Source organism: Papio anubis, chromosome 8, assembly GCF_008728515.1.
Source record: "Papio anubis isolate 15944 chromosome 8, Panubis1.0, whole genome shotgun sequence".
Taxonomy (NCBI): domain Eukaryota; kingdom Metazoa; phylum Chordata; class Mammalia; order Primates; family Cercopithecidae; genus Papio; species Papio anubis.
Window position 1 is genome coordinate 92,631,826 of NC_044983.1, and position 16,138 is coordinate 92,647,963.

At 44.1% G+C, this 16,138-nt stretch overlaps 1 protein-coding gene across 3 annotated transcripts in view; it reads right to left on the minus strand.

The window, feature by feature from the left end:
• TSPYL5 (TSPY like 5) overlaps positions 1-16,138 on the minus strand; it is a 109,361-nt gene that overhangs the window by 52,575 nt on the left and 40,648 nt on the right. For 2 of the 3 annotated variants that reach the window (XM_017962180.2, XM_009213389.3), the window contains one exon: positions 12,038-14,272. The exons of the other annotated variant lie outside the window; for it this stretch is intronic. The gene's annotated coding sequence lies outside the window, so the exon portion shown is untranslated. Of the gene's footprint in view, positions 1-12,037; positions 14,273-16,138 lie in introns of those variants that run through there. 3 annotated transcript variants of the gene reach the window in all.

Consider the following 16,138-nt stretch of genomic DNA (forward strand, 5'->3'; position numbering starts at 1 on the left):
GCCTGAGCCTGAGCCTGACCCATCCCTGCTGCCAAGTACAGCCACTGGACTCTCCAAGTCATCTCATGAGCTGACCCTGGGGGATCTCTGCAGCTCCTAGACCCAAACATTTATTACACTAAAGGCAAGTCCACATCATTTTCATGAATCTCTTCCCACTAGACTATAAGCTCCTTGAGGAAAGAGACCACTTACTTTTACAAATCTTTCTTTTTTATACCCAGCACAATACCTGATCCATGGTGAGCTCTCAAGAATACTGAATGACGTTATCGATTGAGTCATTTCTTTACAAGCTGTGTAACATGCCTCAGCCCTATGGAGAGAGACTGGAAGGGCCCCAGGGTCAGTTCACATGGGAAGTTCCCACCCCATGAAAAACAGTATGTGCAAAGAGATCAGGCAGAGTTACCAGCAGTTAACAAGTATTCCACAAAAAGAGAATATTGCATGTGCAAGTAAGTTTTGGGAGGGCTATGTCATAAAGAGTTAAACCTCTGTCTTTACTATGGGACCTAGAGGGGTCTTGAATATGCTAATATGCAACTCTCCAAGATGAGTATCAATAGGAATCATTCTTCCTCTGCATAACACCTGACTTGCACCAGGTGTCCCTTCTTTTCTGCTGATGGATATTTGGATTTCTAGTGAATTTGTTTTGTTTTTAAGCAGAATATGAGCCAAAGTCATCCTCTTGTGAGCTGTAAGTCTACCCGCTCAGTTTGGAGATGTTGACATGGCCCTAAATGTCACCACACGTATATTAAAATCTTTGGCTTCTTCCCAGTCCACAGCGCCTCTGGGCTCTTTTGCCAGAGCGCTTTAAGGGGGAAAATAGGCAGACGAAATAGAGTACCGCAGTGTTGCGTGGCAGTCACTAGGAGACCAGCTGTGCCTCTCAATTCGGAGTGCAGCCCCAAATAAATGAGACCCCGATGTGCTAGCTGAGCGGAATGCTCCTTGAGCATGGGGACTGTTGAGAACGGAAACACTTTGAGCCTCCACTATGTTAGAGAGGAAGAAAGTGGAGCCCAAAGAAGTGACACGGCTTCCAGAGCATCACAGAGCCAATGCTTGTCTTGTCAAATGTAACTCTCAACCAGTTAAAACTGTAACTCAACCACCAACCAGTATGAAGTGCTGCATTTTTAAAACTTGCTTCAGAAATAAATATATGCAGTCTGGGGTCCTAGTGTGGGCATAGTGGGAAGGCCAGAAGACAAAGAAAGCCATCGTTAGCCATTAGGATAGCAAGAGATTCCTAGGTAGAGGTGATGCAGGTGTGATTTGTCTCCTCCAGTTCTCAGCTGCACTTATTCCCACGTTTTGCTCACTCCCAGGCAACCACAGGGGATCTGGGAAGGAATCCTCCTCAGGTTCCCCGGGAGATTCCACCCCAGTTTCCTGAGCATTTATGGCTAACAATTCCAAGGAGAGACAGGCACCCGGCCTCCTCTCTGAGGGCATCTCTCTTCCCTGTGTTAAACCTGCAGCAGCAAGCCCAGCTGAGCACCTCCCACACCTGCCGACACAGTCCTCCAGGGGACACAGCATCAGGGACAGAAGGGGAAGGGAGAAAGTGTGATGGCTTTGTTCTCCCCTTCACACCCCACTCAGCATCCATTCACCTTCTCGAAGAGCACCCCGATCCCTGATTTCCTCCTGGTTTGAATTGTAGTGGGATGGTAAACCCAGGCATCTGCCCTCCAAATAAAGCAATCAAAATCTCCTTCCCCCAGAGCCTCCCTCAGTACCCCAGTGTCACAGGGGACAGGTATGGGACCACACTCAGTAGCAGGGGCTTTCCCATCTCTGCATCTTGAGTGGGTGTCCCTAGGAATGGTGATATGTCCAGAGTGCTACATCCCTGTGGTGGCACCCTGGGCATGCAGTCCTGCTAGAATTCCACTCCTGGGGCTTTGCTGCCTCATATTCTAGGGCTTTCTCACGTCTTGCTTGTCTCCTAGCCTAGTTTTCCAACATTCCCTCTGATTCTATAAGCACCTGATCTACCTCCCCATAACCCCATTCCCCTGGCCAACCAGAGTCACTTTGTGTTGCTTGCAATCAAAGAACCCTAAGGATACAAAATTCGTGCACTGATAATCCTCATCAGATGTAGTAAATACTTAAACTCTCACCAAGTGCCAGAAAGAGGAAAATGTTTGGGGAGAAGTGGGAATGGCAGGGGAAGAAATCCAGGAAGCCTTCGAAAAGGAGGAGATGTCTAGGGATTAGAAAGATCCCCTACAGGGTCAGGAAGTGGCCTAAACACTTAGGCAAGTGCCGACAGGGATGCTTGTGCACAGATGGAGCAGCTGCAGGGAGAGGAGAAAGCAGAGCATGTCCCAGGTGCCCCCTCTGCTGCTGCTTCTGCGGGACAGCCACAGCTGGGTCCCCCCACTGCACCTTCTCCCCAGAACTGAGATGCAAATGCAGCCACACAAACACTGGCACCCACCCCTTCCTTCCACCTCTGGGCAGGGGCCAAGGGGAAAGGGGCTGGGGTTTCTCAGTGGTGACAACAAAGCCAAGCCAAGGAGGCATCTGTGGCAACCTTGCATCCTCATAAGCGTCTTTCCTGAATGCCCAAGCCCAGAGCTTCCTCTGAGCACACCTGGGGGCCACTGCAGCATTGTGTTCTAGTAACTTCTTCCCCTCTCTGCCGCTCCCACCCCTAGCTTACTGGATAAGTTCCCTCTTCGTGTTTACAATTCTCCATTTCCCACTGGGCCATAATGGCCCATGCTCCATAAGCGTGGAGACTATGCTTATAATGCTCTGCATTAGTCATTTCCACAGAGATTCAAGCAAAACAGCAAATCCAAGTGAATTAATTCTGACAAAACTCTGCCAAAGAAAAAACAAAAAAAAGAAAAGAGGGCCAATTGCTTATTATAGTCCTCAAAGTCAAAACGAGGGGTTACGGCAACTTATCTGGTGTTCCCTGGTGTCAAGGACAAAGGCGAGATAGGACTGATCCTCCCTCATGCCTGCCTCTTTCTTCACGGGGACATTGGAAATAAGGAACGTCTGGGAACAATTTGTTCAAGGTTTGAGCTGTTGGCTCCTAAACAAGGAGCGATCTTGGGGAAAAACATTATAATGCAATTGTAACGAAAATCTCTTTTCAGTAGAAGATTTGCAGAACATTAAACACTATCCACAGACGGTTTCAGATGCAGTCCCTAGCTGACAAGAACACAGCGGCTTTTGAATCTCAGTTTTCTCCCTGCCGTACCTGAGAAACCTCTCCTTCCATTTGGGGTGTTGCATTTGAGGTTTTGGAATGAGGTGGCATTTCCTTAAAAGGAAAAGAAAATACATATTTTGGTGGCTACGGCTCAGGTAGCACATGTTTCCAGAGGAAATGAAAGTCTTTGAAAGGAATGTTTGCCTCCTTCAGTCTAAATAATGTTGATTTGTGGATGTCTTAACCTCTGTTTGGTGTTTAATGAGCAAAAACGTATCTTCTCAGACATGGAGCACACTGGATCCTTTTTAGTGGGCCACACTGGGGTCAGTAAAGATGGAAAGAAAAGCATCATTGTGACTCCAGTGAAATGCAGTGTTCTTCACGCAACTACTCTGAAGTTTGGATCCAGGCTGTTCCTAGGGAAACATCAGCTCCTTCACTGGTATTTTTCTTTTTCTGTTTTTCTTTTTCTGCTTGCAAATCATAACCTCTGGACATTTTAAATTACTTCTTTGTGCTTAACAAATTAACTAATTAGATGATTTCATTTGGACATTGCATAATATGGTAGAATTAGGGATTGGTCAAGTTCCTTGATTTGATTTGAGAACCAGTTCCAGGAGTTACTGGCTGATGGATCTCCTGAAAGCCACTTTTCCCTTCAAATCCTCAGTTACCACAGGTGTGAAGGGGGGTGATATACCCACCTGACCCCCTTCAGCTATTATGAAGATCAAATGAAATAATGAATTGAAAGTGCTATAATGCAGATCAAATAAAATAACAAATTGAAAGTGCTTTAGGAAGTACAAAGCACATCACAATTATAAGAGAGGGAAGGAAAATGAAGTCACAGTTTATTGTGCACCCAATGTGTACCAAGTCTTTTGCAAACTGACTCTCGCAATAGCCTCCTAAGCCCTCTCTATATCTCCAGTCTTACCATGCTCACCCCAATCCATCCCCTAATGTCAGCCAAAATGACAGAAATCATTTTCAGCTCTAAAATCCTCCTGTCTCCCATTGCAATTATAATAGTATCCAAGCTCCTTGCCATGGATTTATGAGACTCTACCTGACTGCCTCCTCTCTCCCCAGTGCCTGCTTCTCTACTTGGTCATACTGGTTCTTCTGGTTATTGGGCCATGCTCAATTTCTTTCTGTTTTGGGGCCTTTGCATATGCCTTAACCTGGCCGAACCTCTTCCTCCTTTGCAATTTGCATGTCATTTGCTCCCTCTCAGTCAGAACTGCCATATTGGCCAGACCTGTTATGTAATATACATTTCCAGGGGGTGCCATTCACATAGACTACAGTCTGCACAACAGCACATGGTGGCCCTGTTCTCAGCCTCCACCACCACTCCTGCTATACTCTTGACTTACACACTTCTCCTTCACAGCAATTTACACATTCATAATCATTTATTTGTTAAATGTCTATCTTCTCCACTAGTCCATCAGGGTAGGGATCATGACTTCCCTGTTCACCTAGAATCCTCAGCACCTACAACAGAAGGTACTCAGTAAATGTGTATGGACTGACTTTCCATGAAGTAAAGATGAGTACATATCACGCTGTCTCAGCACAATGTCACAAAATAGGCATAAGCATTGAGGCTTGGCAAGTATCTCAGCAGCTTCCCGTTGTCTGTCTCCATTCCCAGAGCTAGCATTGACCTGGAAGCTAAGAAGTCCTCATATACCACAGGCCAGGTGTAGAGGACCTCAGAGGAAGAAGGACAAGGGGTCACTGGGAACTGAGTCCTGCCTTCTGCTGCTAAGAGACACATCCCTGCCCACTAGAAGTATTTAGTGTCTCTCTCCGGAAATGAACTACTCCAAGGAAAAATGTGTAAGAGCAGACTCTCAAGTTCTGTAGATCTGAATTTTAATCTTGCCCTATAATGGGTGAGCTGATGATTATTGGCAAGTAATTATAAAATGTTCTATCCTTTATCCTTGCTAGGATATTTTTTAATTAAACAAGGCACTTTGTAAGTAGAACCCTGAGCTCTAAGGCAGAATGACTCTAATAATGTGATGCAGCATTGTTATTTTACAGTCGATTAATAAACCTCTCAAAGTATGTGGTTGCCATTGCTTCCCTCTCACCTGGGTCTTAGCTGTGTCTAGCTTCAGTAATAACTTGTTGATTAATCAATCACAAGGGATTTAGAAACAGAAGGTGATGCCTGCTCTGTGTTTTGCATAATATTAAAATAAATAACCCTAGCAAACTCAGTACTCTTTTTTGGTGAGACCTCATTCATTGATTCTTAGAGCAAACATTTATCAAATGTCTTCTCTGCACCAGGGGTTGTGTTATGTGTTGGAAAATATGTGTTTCCTGCTTTAAGAACCTCACCAGCTAGTGCAGGGGGTGAGGGGAAAGAGTGACCCAACGTGCAAGCAAACAGTTGCAAGTAGAAGGTCCAGTCTGTTCTGATGGAGGTATGGACAGCATCTCACAGCAGCATAGCAGGGAAGCTAATCAACTCTGCCTGGGCAAGAAGACAATTCTCAAGGACACCATCTTAGACAAAGCTACTCTAGGTCTCATGTAGATACTCAAGGGAGAAGAAGGTGGGAAGGCTTTTTGGAGTGTATTAGTCCATTTTCAGGCTGCTGATAAAGACATACCTGAGACTGGGTAGTTTATAAAGAAAAAGAGGTTTAATGAACTCACAGTTCCATGTGGCTGGGAAGGCCCCACAATCACGGCAGAAAGCAAAAGGTACGTCTTACATGGCAGCAGTCAAGAGAGAATGAGAGCTAACTGAAAGGGAAAACCCCTTATAGGACCATCATATCTCCTCAGACTTATTCACTACCATGAGAACAGTATGGGGGAAACCACCCCCATGATTCAATTGTCTCACACCAGGTCGTTCCCACAACATGTGGGAATTATGGCAGCTATAATTCAAGATGAGATTTGGGTGGGAACACAGCAAACCCTATCATGGAGCTACTCCTGGACAGAAAGAACCAATCAGATTCCTTCCAACTTCTAGTTATCCATTTCAAGACTCCCCATCATCTGATTCACATCATCTGAATGCACACAGACCCACAGGAAGGAGAGAACAAACAAGGAACTGTTTGCAGAATACCAGCCCCAGTCCTCTCCAGGTAGGCTTGTTGGCAGGAGGTTTGTGGGCAACAACATCACTCCAAATTCCTCTTGAATGAGGTTTGGCAGAGGGCACTCTGCCTAGTGCATTCTCCTCCTCCTCCTCCTCCTCCTCCTTCTTTTTCTTCTTCTTTTTGTAAATTTATGTATTTCTGATGAAATTTAATTCTTAGTAGTCTCACTTGCTTACATTCCAAAATGCCATTTTTTATTCAAGGTGTAAGAAGCCTCTACACATCCTTTCTTTCCAAAAATGTTAAATTTTTAAATTCCCAAAGTCCAGAATGTAGTCTCCTGATTTAAGCCTGGAAAGTCAGTGGAAGTTTGAGTTACAAGCGCTCCCATCTCTGACTCTTTGGGACTTCCACAGGGCTAGTGGTGACATGGTATAGGGCATTAAGTTCAGTGGACAGCAAGCTTGAGCTGGCTGTGACCATCACATCTAGGTTGGAGTTGGGGGCTGGCTTTTGTTGACCAACTGAAGTTCCATGGAGCTTTAGAAGGGTAGGATAGATCAGAAAATATTTTGATAAGTTTCCTGGAGGAAAGATGAGAGTCAAGGAAACAAAGGGAATAGCTAAAGTTGCCCACATCAGAAACATAAGTGACTAATAAACATATTTTAAAATGCTCATCATCACTAATCAGAGAAATGCAAATCAAAACCACAATGAGACACCATCTCACACCAGTTAGAATGGCTATTACTACAAAGTCAAAAAACAACAGATGCTGGTGAGGCTATGGAGAAGAAAGAACACTTACACACTGTTGGGGGAAATGTAAACTAGTTCAGTCACTATGGAAAGCAGTTTAGAAATTTCTCAAAAAACTTAAAACAGAGCTACTATTTGATTGAGCAATCACATTTCTGGGTAGACATACCCCCCAAAATAGATAATTCTACCAAAAGACACATGCACTCTTATGTCTATCACCTAGCTATTCACAATAGCAAAGACATGGAATCAACCTAGGTGCCCATCAGTGGCGGACTGGATAAAGAAAATGTGGTACATGTATACCATGAAATACTATGCAGCCATAAAAAAGGATGAAATCATGTCCTTTCAGCAACATGGATGTAGCTGGAGGCCATAATCCTAAGCTAATTAATGCAGGAGCAGAAAACAAAATACTGCATGTTCTCACTTATAAGTGGGAGCTAAACACTGAGCACACATGGACATAAACGTGGGAACAATAGACACTGCAGACTAGTAGAGATGGGAGGGAGGGACGGGGGTATAGGTTGAAAAACTACTTATTGAGTACTATGCTCCCTACCTGAGTGCATTATACCTATATAACAAACCTGCACATGTACCCCCTATATCTAAAATAAAAGCCAACATTAAAAAAATAGAAAGAAAGAAATGGGCAGAAACCTGGGGGCAGGGGAGTGAAAGGAAAAGACAGGAGGGAAGATGGGAACAGAAGAGGTGAGGACCAGGCAACATGAAGGGGTCCAAGGAACTTTTGGAAGCAGAATTGGATGACCCTGTGTTTGAGTCAGTTTCTAAGGCTGTGGTATAATTCCTTTCATCTTTCCAAGCCTTCAGTAAGGTCACCTACACACACAAAAAAATGCCTATGGAAGAGGTTTGTTTGGGGAAAGTTAGCAATTGACTTACTTGGCGAAAGCAGTACAAGGTCAAACACAGACTGAAATAAACAGACCTACCGAATCCCTCAGTCTCCTCCTCTGTCCATGTGAGCCCCAGGGCTGGTTTGTTTACTTTAAGTGGGAATTAGGATGGCATTTATCTCTTTGCTGCTTGGGCACCATATTTGGGTGAGACAATACCTAATTGATTAATTTAGTGGAAGGAGGAGCTCAAAACCCAAGGTGACCAACCACAAACATGTAATTTACCCCAAAACTCCTGTGACTCTGGAGGAAGTAACTAGAAGTTCCATAATCTGTAGTTCAAGGGTGCAATAGTTTGTCCCCTCCCAAACTCATGTTGAAACTTCATCCCCAACGGAATAGTGTTGGGAGGTGAGGCCTTTTGGGAGCTGTTTAGGCCACGAAAGCTCTGTCTTTGTGAATGGATTAATCCCACCATAAAAAGGGTTTGCACAATATGTCCACATCACATAATGGGACTAGCTTACCACCACCCCCACCATACAAAACAAAGACTGCCAGCACTACAACCAACACCTCCATTCGCCAAGCACCAACTGTGTTGTGTACCCAGCACCATTCCAGGCAATATGCAGATATCCACTACTTTCAGGTAGTTATTCTTACATGAACACATGGGTGCTTAGAGAGCAGACATAACCATATATAGAGATCACTCAACAATTCTCATAAACTTACCTTTTGGGTAGTCTATTCTTCTGATAGCAAAACCTGTTTATGAGTTCTGCCATCTGTAGCCTGAAGTACGGAAAGAACATAGGTTTTGGAGCCTACCTCTGACACTTGCTGTGTTAATTTGGGAAAATTCCTCAACCTCTCTGAGCCTCAGTTTCCATCACAGATCTAACACTTTCTTCCTTGCAAGATTAATATGATACATGTAAGGAACCTAACACAGCTGCTGCCATGTAATCAGCACTCAATAAATCATAGCTACCATTTTAAAAAGGCAGTGGCCAGGAGGTCTTGAGGGAGTTGAGAAAGTGGGTTGGCTCTCTTCCACTCTTCTACCATGTGAGGAAGAGTGTTTGACCCTCCTGAAGGATGCAGAATTCCAGGCACCATGTTGGAAATGGAGACCAGGTCCTTAGCAGATACCAACCCTACTGGTCCCTTGATTTTGGACTTCTCCGCTTCCAGAACTGTGGGAACTGAATTTCTTTTCTTTACAAATTACCCATTCTCAGGAATTCTGTTATAGCAGCAGAAAATGGACTCAGAGAGTTTGAACAATCTCTTTTACCCCTTAAGGGGCAAAGAGACCCCAGCTAAATCTAGGTCTAGAATTTTATTTTCTCATTTGATCATGTAATAAATAAAAATAATTGTCCTATCTTCCAAAGGAAAAGTCCCAGAGGGTCTTTTATTTCCCTAAGTCCCATACCTAATAATTTAAAAATCCAGAATTTGAATTCAAGTCTTCAGCTGCAATTTTAAAAAATGTTTTGTTTAGAAATTTTTATAGACTTACAGGAAGTTGCAAAAACAATGCAGAGAGGTCCAGTGAACTCTTTACCCAGTTTCCCCAATTTTTGGGAATTCTTCTGCAATTTAATATTCTTCCCTTCACCCACTGAATTTAGGGATGAAGAGCTGAGCTGCAGGGACGAGTTTTGTGCTACAGCAGCCTTTTTAGGTTTACAGATCATCAGGCCCTGGGTCTCTAGCTGGGAATCAGAAAGTAAGAAGACAAAAGAGTTCAACCTAAAGAAGTTCAAGTCCCAGAGCAGTGGATTTCAGCCCTAGTTGCACATAATCATCATCTGGAGAGCTGTTTAAAATATAGGTTCTCATATAATCTATTAGTTCTGGGAGTTAAGCTTCCATGTCTTCTGAAGCTCCTTAGGAGTTTCTAACAGGCAGATAGCGTTGACCTGTGCCATTGGTACTAATAGGCTCCAAAGTGAGGCCACCCTCTATTCAGAGCGTGGTGTCAAGCAACTCTCCTTCCTAGGATCCCATGGCTGACACCAAGATACCTATAAGAGGATCCTGCGAGTGGAGAGTCCTGGGGTAACCTGGCAGGGAAATTTGTCTATTGTGTTTACTGAAAGGCATTGTAGTACTGCCACTCAGAGCTGTGCTTCCCTTTCTGAAACAGTCAAGCAGTTCCGGGCACATCAAAGGAGATTATCATTCCTCTGGCACCGGCTTTGTTTTCTGCTGCCTCTAAAAGAAACAGGTCCACTTATCTCCAGAATGCTTTCCCAGAAAGCTCAGTCCCTGCTGGGTGAGGTCACCAGTTCACAATTTGCATCCATCACACCTTGTAGAAAGTGGGGAGAAATTGGCTTGCTTTGTTTTTCAGCACTGGGGAAACAGATTTCTTCTTAAGCTTCACACAATAAATTGTATTAAATCCTTTCAGCAGGGTTTCCATGGCTATGTGAAAGGAAAATCATACAGTAATTGTTTTAAATAATACAGCAAAGCAAGCTGGAGAGTACATCTTAATTTTTGTCATCTGTGCTGTGTTCCTGTTTGTATGAAAATGTTCCCAAGGCAGAGGAAAGGTTTCTGCATTCACTGGGAGTTGCTTGGTGAATGTAATGCAAGGTCAAATACAAAGCAAAATAAACAGACCTACAGAATCCCTCAGGTTCTTCCTGTCCATGTGAGCCCCGGGGCTGGTTTGCTTACTTTAAGTGGGAATTAGGATGGCATTTATCTCTTTGCTGCTTGGGCGCTAAAACTGAGCCTTCGACTGTGTAAGCTTGATTCCTGCTTCTCCCTCAGTCCTCCATAAGGAAAGAGAGTTAGATGTCTGCTCTAGACAAAGGTGATGCCTAAGAGGAACACGTGAGTATAAATCTGTCCCCCAGCTTCCTGGTACCTGGGGAATTCTGTAGGGTTAGGTCTCCACCAGTGTTAGAGCAGTGATTCGCAAAACATCACACATAAGAGTCAAGGTCCCGTAATCCCAGCACTTTGGGAGGCTGAGGCGGGTGGATCACCTGAGGTCTGGAGTTTGAGAGCAGCCTGACCAACCTGGAGAAACCCCATCTCTAGTAAAAATACAAAATTAGCCAGGTGTGGTGGCGCATGCCTGTAATCCCAGCTACTCGGAAGGTTGAAGCAGGTGAATCACTTGAACCCGGGAGGCGGAGGTTGCAGTGAGCCAAGATCGTGCCATTGCACTCCAACCTGGGCAACAAGAGCAAAACTCTGTCTCAAAAAAACAAAAATAAAAAAGAGTCAAGGTCTTCATAATGGACTGTCCAAGATTCTGAGCCCCAACAACCAGGCTGTTGCAAGCTGCCTACTCTCTCTGAGATTTCATTTCTTCATCAGTAAAATAAGGACGGTGAAACCTATGCACCCAGAGATTCTGACTCTCAAAGCAGGTAAAGGATATAAAGTCCTTATCCTAGTACCTGACAAAGCATCAAGGCTCAATAAACAGTAACAGTGTTTTGTCACCATTATCATTATTAGTATTTGAAGAGACGGCCTCTCTCATAACAAGGTGAACCGGAGAGCTGTTGCCTGCCTGGGTGGTATCCAGATTAAATTCAACAAATACTACAGAGCCCCTTCCAGATGTCACAGAGCTGGCCAGTGTTGGGAAATTGGCTTCCTGCCCTGAAGGAGCTCTCAGTGTAGAACTAGGACCCTCACCAACTGATGCTGATGAACATTACACTCAGATTGTACTTGACCATGGCTGGCCCATGTTGTACAATTACTCCAGGGAGAAAGCAATTCCTAACTTAGTCCTAGACAATCAGTTGGGTAAGGAAATAGAGAGCTCTACACTGTCACTAACAGAAAATGTCATGTTGAGTCCCAATCCTCTGTAGGCAATTCAGCTTCTAAATAGGGATACAAGTAAATTCCCTCAGCCAAACCCCAAACAGAGTCAGGGCAGACTGCACCCCAGGGCCTAGTCCTTTGACCACAATGATGCTGATGAGAACCTCATGTGGCCAGGAATGGGGAGGTGGAGGAAAGAAAAGACAGGGGTCGAGGAGGCAGAGGCTCACCAAGTAAGTATGAGATCACTTGGCAGACAAACCAACATTGAAAGGAAAAGGACATTGGCTCTAGTCACAGTCTGCCATTTTGAACTCTGGAAGTTTATTTTAGCTTTTTTTTAAAAAAAATGTTTTACAGCACGGACAATAAAAAGTAAGAGAACGCGTTAAGAAGATTCGCCCACACAGAAGTCATCTGTGGAGCCAAAACCAAGACATAATTGAGATACTTTGCTTTAATCTGTGCCTGTGAGAGACACTTGCTCTCTGCAGGCCCCACGGGAGTTGTGGAACAGTCCCACCAGATTCCAGGGCTGCCTTAGAGCACGCCAGTCTATGGCCCCTAGAGGCCAGTGTGGCCCTGTCCTTCAGTGCCTCTGGTCTGTGGCTTCTGCCTACAGCTCACTCAGTCAATCCCAAGCCTGTCCCTTTTTCCAGACGCAGCTCATGCCTCACTTGCTTCCCCGTTTAGAACTTTATCCCAAGGTGGAGTAGGTTGATGCCAGAATTGGAGCCCCTCCTCTGCACTCCCATGTTGCCCTCTACTGTGGTACTTACCCCCTGGCCATACTTCCTGTTTACCTGTCTGTCTCCTCTGCTGGTTCATGAGCCCCTCATGATCACAGGGGAGAAACCGTCTTTTATGTGTCGTGCATCCCCAGAGCATAGCACAGGGCCTGGTGCATAGAGGTATGCCATAAATGGTTGTTGAATGAGTGAATGCCTATATAAATAAATGAATGGGTGGCAAAGCTCACTGAACACATCAGTACAGTGATGTGCTGAACATCAAGACATTCCTTTAAACCTCTCGGCTTGGGTCCAGCCTCTTTAAGTTTGCCCTCACCCCATGTGGAATTCTAGCACCCACTCACCCATCCACATGCACACACAGTGGACAGCAGCAGCATCCTAGGCCTCCAGGGGGCTTTAGAGCCCCATCTCCTTCTCTCTAGGCTAGTGCCTCTGGTTTCACTGTAACAAGGACTGGGTCTGCTCAGCTGCTCACTGTGACCTTAATGAGCTAGGCCTGCTCAGCACATGTGGAGGTGGTAAGTGCTGTCTATGGAACCCTAACAGCCCCATTTTAAAAGGCCAAGTGTTTCTATTTCTTTTGAGCCCGGGATTTTTTTCAGAACACTTCCCCCATGAATCAAAATCCCCTATAGTCCATTATAGAAAAATGGACAGCAAATACAAAGATGCTAATGACCTAGCCTTACTCTCAGGTCCTTAGTAAAATGACCAGGTTCTTAAATTAATTCTTCCCACATGGCCACAAGCATCTCACCTACCTTTCAACAAAAACAGATGACTCACACTGATTTACTAACCATAGTGACTACCTACTGACCCACTTTCTCTCTGTCACTGTACTGTTGCTTTTCATACATTCTCTCTTTTAATTCCCATAACAAACCCATTAGGTGGATTCTGTTTTGATTCCCATTTTATAGATGAGGAAAATGAAGCTTAGATATTTTAGACGACTTGCCCACATCACATAGTTGATAAATGATGAACTTAAGATTTGAAACCATGACTGTTGACCTCTAATATTTAACCTCATCTGGTTTTCTCTTGTTACATAACAAACCATCATCAAAATTTAATGGCTTAAAACAATTTACTATGATCTCTCATGGTTCTGTGGGTTGACTGGGTCAGGTGGGAAGTTTTCACGTATAGTCTCACGCAGATGCAGTCAAACGGCAGCTGGGGCTGCAGTCATCTGAACGCTGAACTGGGCTGGATGTCCAAGATGACAACTCCTATGGCCACCAGTCAATGTTCGCTGAGGACTGGGAGTTCTTCTGGGGTTACTGATTGAGCATCTATATGTAGTTTGTGTGGTTTGGGCTTCTCACAGAATTTAGAATCCACAGAATGGTGGGATTCTAAAAAGGAGTATTCTATGAGAAAGCTTTTCAAGAGATCCAGGCAGGAACTGCAAGGCTTCTAATGCCCTACATTCACAAGTCCCAAACTTCACTTCTTGTGTATTCTATTGGTCAAGCAATTTCCCAGGGCCAGCTTGGATTCAAGAGAAGGGAGATAAGACAATAACTCTTAACAGTAAGAGGGTCAAAGAATTTGCAGTCATCTTTGTCACAGTCTGCTCTCTGATTGCATATTATTTTCATTCCTCCCACATGGTAAATACACATATCTCCTCCTAAGACCCAAAAGTCTCATCCCATTATGGCATCCACTCAAGCTTGAGGTCCAGGATTTTATCACCTAAGTCAGATCTTGATGCAGATGAGCCTCCTTGGGGTGCAGGTCCCTGAGTACAGCTCTTCTCAGTCTGAAGACCTGTGAGATGAAGAGACAAGTTATCTGTCCCACACACATAAATACAGTGGTGATACAGAGATAGGATAACTTCACTAAAGCTTTTATTCAAAAGGGAAAGAAATGGGAGGCACATCACAGTCACTGATCCATAGCAATTCTAAACTCCAGCCAGGTGCATGTTGCCAGATCCTTAATTAGTGAGTTCCCAGTCGTGCCTCTCTGGGAATGATTGTAGCTCTTGGCTCCCCACTCCTACTGGGATTTTGATTCTGCTCTCTGAATCATTCTTCCTTTTCCATAAGAAATGGCCATGTTTGCAGCTTAGTAGCCTACTTGTCCTGCTTCCTACCCATAGAAGGCTCTCTACAGTTTGAACTGTCTCTTTCCTATTTAGTTCAGGCTGATGGTGCTTTTGCATGTACAATTCTCTTAAATTTTTTGTAAGTTTCCTAAAGACTCTTTCAGGTTCACTCCATTAGTCAAAATACATACCTACAAATCTCTTCAAGATATGCCACTTTCTGCTTGTGCTGACAGGTGCTATGGAACAATGCCCTTCAGAATCCTTCAAAGTCTGTGAAATAGACTTTCGCCTCTCCGTGTGGCCTGGGCTTCTTACAGTATGTCACCTTCAAGGTTTTTAAAATCTTAGCGAGCATCTTAGAGCCGTATCTCTGAGATGATCATTACCTTATATCATGTCTTACTTTGAGAATTTTTTTTCCAGCTGGAGAGGCTTAGAATGGAAAATAGCTTTCTTTCTAAACCCAGTAAGTCTGGCTTCTTATATTCTATCTAAGTTTTGCTTGAAACTGAATAGTTCATTATGGTAGCAGGGAGTTCACTTCCCTATATTCATACCTTACCATACTTGCCTAAGAGAAACCATTAAGCATGTTTAGCATTCTGCCTGGAAGTCTCCTTAGCCAAATCTGCCATTTCCTAGATATATTTTCTGTTTTTCATGTTACCAAAAGCAACGGTATACCAAATTACCCATCATTACAAAACAAAGGATGCCTTTTTCCAGCTTCCAATAACAATGTCCTCATTTTCCCTCTAGTTCTCATTAATAGTTTCCTCAGGGACCTCACAGCTTCTTCCTGCTGCTTGGACGTTCCCAAAGCCAACGTCCCACATTTTAAGTTTTCATTATGGCAGCACTCCAGGTACCAAATTCTGTTCTAAGTATCCATGGTTCCATAGAATGCCACCCAAAACACAGTTGTTTAAAACTGCAATTTATTATTTATCATGATTTTATGGGTTGACTTGGTTCAGCTGGATGATTCTTATTTGGGCTTTCTCTTACAGTTGCAGTCAGATGTTAGCTGGGACTGCGCTCAGCTGAAGGCTTGATTGGGATCCGTGTCTATGATGGCACACTCAGATAGCTGGCAGCTGATACTGGCTGTGGGAGGGAAGCTCAGTTGGAGCACCTACTTCCGGCCTCTCCATGTGGCCTGGGCTTCTTACAGTATGCCACCTGGTTCCAAGAGGGACCGCTCTGAGAGGGAACGTTCCAGGAGACCCAGGCAGAAACTACAACACTTCCTATGACCTAACCACAGAAGTCCCAGAACATCATTTTCACTGTATTTTATTAGTCAAGCAAGTCACTATGGCCAGCTTAGATTCAAAAAGGGAGGAATTAAGGAAAGGAGAAGACATAGAGACTTGCCTCTCGTTAAGAATCCATCTCTTAACGAGAAGCAAGTCGGTGTCCTCTCCTTTCATACTATTCTACACAAATTATGGGTCAGCTCTGCATATCTGGTAACTCCTTCCTTTAAATATTGATGCTGATCCTGCTCCCAAGGCCATCTTGTCTCTTACCATAAAAAAAAAAAAATGCACATATCCTACAAATATATAGACTCAATC